We start from the raw sequence: 10,085 nt of genomic DNA on the forward strand, positions 1-10,085 counted from the left end.
TGAACAGGGAAGGACGAGCATCTTGGATGACATGGGGGTGAGTAAATTATCAGGATTTTTTTATGAAAGTCAACACGAAATCTGTATTGGCCCTGTTTATATGCTCCACCTCTGACTGATATAACAAACAAAGACCACTTCCCAAGCAATTCTTAATACAATCCAACTTATTTTCTTTAATCCCTAAAGCGGGTTACGAATACTGAATCATGTTGACTTTAAAATGTCCTCATGAAGTTTGAATTTTTTACAATATAAGCGAACTGTATGTATAACCAGACTTAGGGTTTGACAGTGAACCCAGAGCGCTCTCTGATTGGCTGACTTGTGTCCTTATCAGCTAGGCTCCAGGGCGAACTAGAGACCCCACACGTCAAGAATAAAGAATTCTGGGAATGCAGGTCATAGAGGTCTCGAAAGCATCGATTTCCTCATGTGACAGTCGATGGCCACGAGGGACTGATGTGAGTGTGGTACAACATTGCAGCAGTTCGACTTTAATGAGGTTATTAACCATACAGTATGCTTTTCCCGAAGACATGCACTAGACTGTTAAAGTATTTCATCTGAAGCATAAAAGATGCCATTAATCTTCAAACCAACGTATAGAGGTACGGCGGAATTGAAATAGAGCCATCTCATTTTTCAAAACGTCTCCAATTGAAAGAAGTTAAAATACAAAGAATCGTAACATGCTTGAGGGTTGAGATTGGTGCTTGGGTTCGATGACCGCTACATTGTTGAGATGGATCGCGCTGTTAATCAACCCGAAGGAATCTCGGCACAATTAAACATTCCTGCGTCTGTGACCATTACCTCATCGTCTCTATCACCATGACGACAGCTTAACAGACTCATCCCCTAACTCCGAAGGCATCTACAAGTCATCCTCGCATGTGTAGGAAAGCGTATATTTTTCCTTTAATGACTGCTAATTAACCATGGCCATAGGGGAGAGAGCAGGCAGACTGCTGGGTGAAAAATGGCTGATATCAATATTCTGTCTGAGCCTGCTAGCGTAAACGAATAGAGGAGGAAAAGAGGTCGGATCTGAACGCAGGCTCAAACCGGTTATCTATTCGGTACTAACAGGCAGCACTTATAAATCTCAAAAGAGATGATGGCGATTTAATGAGAAGGCTATGTTCGGAATGGGCTACTATGACACAAAATGCTGTTGAAACTGTATGCTGCGAAAGTATTTTTTTTAAACGGTATACAAGACACTATGCAAGACTAGTTCGATATGACATTTGCACATCACCTCAACACGCTGGATGTTTAATTCAGTGACTGTTTTACCGTTCCAGCTCTGAAATAAATATTTTGTGTTTTTAATATTATTTTATGTAAAAACGTATAAACGTTTGGCAATGAGAGATGTTAAAAATCACAAGGCCAATTTAAAGGGATTGTTCATCCAAAAGTTAAAAATAATGTTTTCATTTACTCACCCTCATTTTTTTTAAACCTGTATGAATTTCTTTATTCTGATGAACACAAAATCAATTATATTTTTTGATAATTGATGCAAGCACACAGGAAAATAAGTCTAGTTTTTAGACCAAAAATATCAAATGTAAGTGATTTTGTGCATAAAACAAGCAAAAAAATCTGCCAATGGGTTAAGCAAAAAAAATCTTGGAACATTTTTCTTAAACACTAATTTCAAGAAAAATTCTAGAAAAATTTGCTCACCCCATTGGCAGATTTTTTTTGCTTGTTTTATGCACAAAATCACTTAAATTTGATATTTTTGGTCTAAAAACTAGACTTATTTTCTTGGGTCGTTTTGCTCATCAAGAAAAAGCATCTTAATTTAAGAATTTTTAAATATTTTTACTGAAAACAAAACAAAAATACTAAGATTTTTTTTCTTGAAAATCACTGCAAAAAAAGGACTTGTTTAGTATTTTTGTCTTGGTTTCAGTAGAAATATCTAAAAATTCTTAAATCAAGATGTATTTTCTTCATGATCAAAATAAGTGTAGATTTTGGACAAAAATATATATAATTTGTGCTTAAAACAATCACAAATATCTGCCAATGGGGTTTCTTAAACACTTACTTGCACTTAATTCAATATTTTTTCACCGCATTGGCAGATATTTTTGCTTGTTTTGGGCACACATTCACTTAAATAGTATATTTTTTGTCTAAAAACTAGACTTGTTTTCTTAGGTCATTTTGCTCATTAAGAAGATGCATCTTAGTTTAAGACTTTTTGGATGTTTCTACTGAAGACAGGACAAAAATACTAAGTAAGAAAGTTATTTTTTGCAGTGTACACATTGTCTTCAATAGTATATATTTTTCCTACTATAGAAGTCAATTGGCACCGTTGTGTTTTTGTCAAACATATATTTTTTATTAAGTTAAACAATTTTAACTTGTTTTTATAAGTTGTGTCAACTTATTACAGGTCAAAACTTAAAATAGTAAAATAGTAGGTTGAATTGACTTTCAAAACCAAGTTGTTTTAACTTGTGGGTAGAGATGAAACCACGGTCATACACTCTAAAAATGGCTGGGTAATGGGTAAATATCGGACAGAGCACCTGCTGGGTTGAGAATTGACCCAATGCTGGGTTGTTTTAACCCATCTGCTGGGTTATTATACCCCATGGTTGCATAACAACAACCCAACATTGGGTCATTTTTAGCCCAGCATGGGGTCATTTTTGGCCCAGCATGTGTTCTGTCCAATATTTACCCATTATGGGTCAGGAGTAGCCCAGACATTTTTAGAGTGTAGTAACCAAAATCACCACGATTATCAATATTATCATGGTTTCCAGAAATGTAAAAAAAAGTACTGATGCAAACCAAATGTAAAATTGATTTTACATGTAAGTGCACTTTTGTTCACATAAACATCAAATAAATAACATTTAACATTATTCATGGCACATTTGGGGTCTTGAGATAAATGTTCATCTAGTTCAGATAAAACACAAGTGAGTAAATCAGATTTTCATTTAAACACGGGACAAATCAGCAAGTCTGTATGTGTACTTTATGACCCAGAAGTGAGCTGCACGACGCCTGCGCTCACAGCAATCGCAGAAGAAACAAACAGAAGGAGAAAGGAGCTTTAAACTCATCAGATCGCATCATTTAATGGAAAAGATGGATCTGTCTAAAGAAATATTAAGCAAATGTGTCAGTACAACTAGATTTCCCTAAATGTGAACATTCTTTGGATTTAAATTATTTCGTCATCACAAACACATGGGAGAATTAATGTGTTTGTCTCATGTTATTGCTTAAATTGGTTAATGCTGCACAGGGGTTTTCAAGCTGTGACACTGGCATGGTTAAATGGTACATTTTGTGTATGAGTTTGAACCTGTATGAGTTTCTTTATTCTGTTGAAAACACGGGGGAGGACATTTTGGTGAATGATGGTAAGCACACATTTGGCAGTCCACAGTATTTGTTTTTTCCTACTACAGAAGTCAGTGGGTAGCGTCAACTTGTTCTTACCATCATTTATCAAGGTGTCTTCTTTTGTGTTTAATAGAAGAAAGAAACTCAGAGAAAAACACCAGGGTGAGTAAATGACAGAATTTTCATTTTTGGATGAACTGTCCCTTTAAGTGCAGGACATTGCGGGATACCATATTCAATGCAGTTTGCTCAGCTGTATACGGCACATTTTGGGATTTGTAAAAAAAAGTATCAGAGAAAAGTGTAGGTATATTGTGCATAATAAAAATCAAGCATTTTTCATAACCATGGTACCGTAATACCGTTTATGGCATTGTGGCCATTAAAGCACATCTCCCACAACTATCGTAATGCAATAATAACAAATGATTATGCAAAATATTATTTATTCAGCAGGTGACCTGTATATTTTTTTCCCGATTCACCCAGTTGGTTATCCAGACAATTTGCATGCACCACACTGCAGAAACAGCATGGTAGTATGCTATTCTGAACATAGCCATAATGATAATCAGCTTACATGATGCCCTCGAAAATGAAAGCCAGCGGTCGATCCTTGTTATACAGCGTCACGCAATCAGGCTCCAAATTTCCCATTTTAAAATGAGTAGTGTATTCCCCTCCCGCAATCCAAGCTTATCCTACCTTATTCTTCTGCTCTTAAAAGAACTCTCTAAAGAAAGAGAGCAAAACGTCTGGATTTAAATGAGGCAGCTCATTTGCCTCTTATTGAAGAACATAATTCTCCTTTTAGCGACACTTTGGGAAAGGCTTTTGCAAGGCACAGTTAGAGAGGCATAATGTGTGATCACATTATCAGTTAGAGAAGCTGGATAGGCTTCTGATGCTTGTATTATGATGTAGACAGTGGTCTCAATTTATACCCCCCATTTTTTTTAAAGTGGCCCAACTAAGGTTGAATTGGGGACATTTAATGCTACATACACACCAAACGCGGGGCATTGCGTTACTCGCTCTAGATTACTCACAGGATTTAACTTCAATATTTGAGTTCAATATTTTCAACTTGGGCGAAGACGCGTTTGAGGCGAATAGCGCGTGTTTTCGCGTCATTCGCATCGCCCTGCGCGAGGACGCGTCTGATGGCGTCTTTGAATTGACTTTGTATGTAATCTACTCGTGCAAATTTTTTAACTCACGTTTGGTGTGTATGCCCCAAAAGACTAGTCTTGCATATTTTGTTCACTTCAGAATGGGCCAGTATTGTATAGTATTCTTAGCATAAGGATCATTATGAAATTAATATTATTAATTAATATTTAGAAGTGGGTACACCCCATGTCATCAAATAAAGAAGTGGGTGTACTCCGTATACCTGCGTATACCCTGCACTACACCACCGGATGTAGACTAAGCAAGACATGAAGCAACATGAATAGCCAAATAATCTGAGAAATGGGCTTGTATTTTAAATAACCAAGGGTATTTAACAACCATGTAAATAGATAGCATGCACTCTAAACATGCTGGGTTATTGTTAGCCCAGCGTTGGGTGAAAAAGGGACGAACCCAAGCCGTTGGGTTGTAATTTAGCCTATGATGGGTTGTTTCAACCCAATGTTGGGTCAAATATAAAAATGTGGTGTAATTTAACATTTTGAGTCAATGCTGGGATAAAAATAATTTGTAAATGTTTTTTTTACTCAGTGTTGGGTCAAAAAGGGACAAACCCAGCCGTTGGGTTAAATTAACCCATATATGACCCAGCAATGGGTTAAAACAACCCAGTATAGATTAAACACAAATAACTTGAAAATAACCCAGCATTTTTTTAGAGTTTTGATTAAAGTTTCATATCCGGTTGTTAAGTCTGACGTCATGTGCCGCTTCCGGGTCCAACCGCTCACAAATGTCATAGAGAAATAACACAAAAAATACACTCGTATCATAATTAAAAACTACTAAAACACCCGATCCTAATTTTTATCTCCATAACAAAATCCGAGATGACCAGACATTGATTTATAGACGCAGATTTTTTATGAATTATTAATATGTTGCCGTCTTTGATTCTGGGAGCCTAAGACTGCAGCTTACATGCAAGTTTATACAATTTTCCCTTAAAGGTGCAGTGTGTAAATTTAAGCAGCATCTAGTGGTAAGGTGGGGAATTGCAACCAACGACTCAGTCCACTGCTCACCCCTCCCTTTGAAACGCATAGAGAAGCTACGATAAGAGACAGGAGACAACTTAGTAAAAAAGTTTGTCCGTTAAGGGCTTCTGTTGAAACATGGCGGCACAAAATCTTGTATATAGATAAAAACGTCTCATTCTAAGGTAATAAAAACATAACGGTTCATTATAAAAAGGTCTTTATACTCCATATATATATAATATAGTTTTGTATATTATTTAGCATTTCTGCCAAGAGATTCTTTTAAAAATTACACACTGCACCTTTAAATGTGTGATATGAATAAATAGTGCTCATAAATGGCTGTTTAAATTATATCCTCTATTGAAATGAGTGGAGGTTTGGACCCTTGGATTCCTTACGTCATCACTTAACAACCGGATCGCTTAAAATCTCCTCCGGTGGGAAGTAGAAAAACCGAATAGTATAACTTGTTATAAAGAGTTAGGGGCCGATCACACCAAACGTTTGGAAACACAAGGCGCGCCTTTTTTGGTCACTTTATAAAAATAGCAGTGCGGTGTGGCCGTTTATGTTGCTAGGCAACCACTGAGTCAGCTGTCCTGTCAATCAAATACTAAAGCGTGAACTCTCTTTTGCTGTAAACTGTCATATAAGCAGGAACTTTAAAAAGAGGACGCTTGTTCTGACCTTGATCGAGGGACAAAGGTGTCACTCAGAGCGTTGGCGCGGGAGGTGTTCGGCAGAGTGCATAATGCTCACTGCCCATATAAAATCATTCAAAAAAGGCGCCTGCCACAAACGTTTTCTGTGTGATCGGCCCCTTAGTCAGCAGTAATAATAACTCAGCTATGGAAAAAATCTGTTGACATAAAAAATATTTTTTGTATTAGTAAAAGTATTCCTAAGATCTTCCAGTAGCCGTGTGTCCTCAGAAAACTTGAAAACGTTAAAGGCAATATAAAATGCCTCAAGTTAGGGGGAAAACGTATTAAAAGCCTCACAAGTGCATCTTTGAAAAGCGAAAATAAATAGTTCACAAATGTATTCCCTGGTTCAAAAAAAGAAACGAAAATAAGCCCCGTGTGACTGTTTAAAAAAAACAGCGTATCATTTAGCTCTGACGTGAGAGGAACAAAAAGCCTTGGAAACAAGTGAATACGGTGTGTATATGCTTATGTTAAGCTTTTGTGAAGCAATGCATTGGCCTGTGTATGGACATGTGTAGTGGCAGTCTGTGTGAAATAAAACTCATGCTGAAATGTCATCCTTTTAGTTAGCTGGCAGTATATAGATATACATATGATAAAGGTACCGGGTTAAGATTGTGATACATTAAGAGCATTTCTTGTATATAGTTCTGTGTCGTGGCAACTTAGCATTTTCGGTAAAGCAGCCCGGTGGTCTACTGAAGGGAAAGCGAAGGGAATCTGCCTTAAAGAACCCAAAGACCAGAGAGAAGAAGTGCGGTAGACAGGGCAGCAGGAGATGCATATCTAACGTGACAATAACATTTGTTGCATATATTTACTAAAGCGCATGGATTTCAAAACAGGAGGAATGTTTTATGTAATCCATTGAGTCTATGTTATCTGTTGTTCTTGAACAATGCTTAATGAGGGCTAGCATGTTTCTGCTATTCTACACAGAATTATACAGTTTATATGGGCATAAATAGATAAATGTCTAATTATGTACAACCACAAAAAATAAAGGACCATGTATTTTCAAATAAGTGTTTGCTTCCTTTTTATCTGGCGATCTGATGTTATCGGCAACTCTTGCTGGTTTGTATGAAAAACCATATTTGCAAGTATTCAGACCCTTTACTCTGTACTTAGTTAAAGCACCTTTGGCAGCAATTACAGCCTTTTTGGGTATTAGATGCAACAAGCTTTGCACATCTGGATTGGGGGATTTTATGTCATTCTTTCTTTGCAAATCCTCTCAAGCTTGGTCAGGTTGGATGAGGATCATCAGTGGTGGACAGCCATTTTCAGGTTTGTCCAGTCCAGAGATGTTCAATAGATATCAAGCTAGGGCTCTTGTTGGACCACTCTAAAGGCCAAAGTATAGTAAGTTTTTTATGCCTAAGGCAGGGTCCACGTACAGTGCCTGTGATGCAATTGCCAGGGGCGTCACTGTGGGACAAAACATAGGACAATTCTAAGGGACCACGTACTATTGGGGCCCCCAAATATCATTTTTATTAGTAGTGAAATGAGTGTGGTAGATGGCCCAGCCTTATATTCTTTCATAGGGCCCAAAATTACTACACTGTAAAAAAATACTTTGCTGCCTTAAAGGGACTGTAAGTAGGATTTAAAGCGTTTTATTAATCAAAATCAATGTCTTTATTCATAAATATGTCCTGGTTGGTGTCGAATGAGCTCTGCCAGTGATCTGACTTTTCTTTGTAAGCTTAGAATTTCTCCTTTTTACTTACATTGAACGGGTAAGTCCAAGGAGGCATCCATATCGTTCTGCCGTATTGATAAACTATAATAGCAGAGAGGGACAAAAAGCACTAGCCTACCAACGTGTTTCCACAACACGTTTTCATTCAGAACACGTCAGTGGCGGCTCGTGACTGCTCTTCGGAGGATGCGCTAATTCAAAATAAGTGTTCGGATTGTCACATGTGTGGTTCCCTTTTCCGGGGTATGTGTCATGCGTGTGGAGAGATCCTGTGTGCATCACGTGTTTTGTCAAAATAAGTGCCTGCTGGAGACGCGTCAAAACCGTTTGCGATAAAAGAGACGCTCACGTTTCCTAAATACACGCAAGACACTTCCTTAACAGTAAACTCTGATTACGCATGAGATTGTGCGAATATCTGGCACACGCGAGTGTCTCCTTTCAAGTTCAAGTTCAAGGCAGCAGGCACTTACTTTGGCATGACACGTGATGCACACACGATCTCTCAAAGCGCAGAACACATATTTTGAAATGACGAACCACACACGACAAGCTACATACATGTTGTGACGAACTTCGCATCGTGTGCTTCAAAAAAGCCGCCACTGGAACACGTGAACCTTCTGCAACGGACAATGAGATCAGTGATTACATAACGGTTACCGTAGTCGCAACACGCATTTAGAAAGGCGAGGCGCTAGAGAGCACTGTTTGTTTGAATGCAAAATACAATTCCACCACTAGATGGGGTAAATCCTACTTATTGCCCCTTTAAAATTGTTTGTTAAATCAATCTTAGATTTACAAGTCATGTCAACAGAGATGAGTTGTCACAACTTATAAAATATAGTTGAGAAAAGTCAACTTAATTTTATAAGTTATAACAACTTACCTATTTATAACAACTCATCTCTAGTCAAGATAAATAATAGTCAGTTGAAATGACTTGTAAATCCGAGTTGATTCAACAAAAAAAATTAAGGCAGCTAAGTATTTTTTACAGTGTAGTGGCGGCTCTGCAGGTTACACGAACATCTGACAACCATTTGTTTACAATAAACACTGCATTTAGAACCTTGGATTTTTGTGAAATATTTTCACATAAAGTGTTTTTTTACTGTATGTAAAATAGTCTGAGATTATTTTCAACTGCAGTCCGCATGGCCACCCTCTCAGAACAGTTTGCTCTGAATTGGTATTTCACAAATGCCTGTACGGTTTTAATAACAGTCCCTCCAGAAAAACGCGATTATGCATATTTATGCGGGGGGCCCTTTTTTTTACAAAAACCCAGCACTTTCGCCGCATAAATTGCAGATTTTCGCGCGCAATTTAATATGCGGGGCTTGCATGATTTCATAATCCCTGCATTTTGTAGCAAAAAGTCACTTATATCTTAGCAGAAAGTTGAAAAATGTTGCATTTACTTCACACAAGCACAGCCTGCCCCCTGTTGCCATGGGAACGTTATGAAGTGACATAATTACGCGACGTGAACATCATTGAATGAGAACAGGGTTTTAGGGAATCACTTTTTTGCAAGTTCACACAGTTCTTGCAAGTTCCCGCAATTTCATCACATAAAAATCCCACATATTCCGTTTTTTATGAAAACGTGTCGCAAGATCAAGGATTTTTGCCCGCAACAATCACAAAAAAAACTCGTTTTTCTGGAAGGACTGTAATAAGTAATGGTAATCTCTGCTTGCTGTCCTTAAAGGGAACTCGAACCAAAGAGCTTATTTTTTTTTTTTTTTTTTTTATTAGGTGTGTTGTAGGCCTGTTAATGTGCATGTTGAGATATTTTAAAGAGAATCTGCAAGTAGTAATGACTGCTGACACACACAAAAGATGTCACGCAGGTACCATTTCAAAAAGTACACTTTTGTACTAAATATGCATTTTGCTAGCTCAAAAGGTACGTACTGTATCTGTACCAAAATGATACATATTAGGATCTTTTTTAGGTAAAGTCCCAGTGACAACTTTTGTACATTTTTGTCTGAGAGTCCAAATTTCATCGTCCAAGCTTGCTAGTAATTTCAAACAAAGAACGTCAAAGCACTTGAAAGGTGGTAAAAATGTGAAATTTTGCACCTT

This window comes from Misgurnus anguillicaudatus, chromosome 20, assembly GCF_027580225.2.
Source record: "Misgurnus anguillicaudatus chromosome 20, ASM2758022v2, whole genome shotgun sequence".
Classification (NCBI taxonomy): Eukaryota; Metazoa; Chordata; class Actinopteri; order Cypriniformes; family Cobitidae; genus Misgurnus; species Misgurnus anguillicaudatus.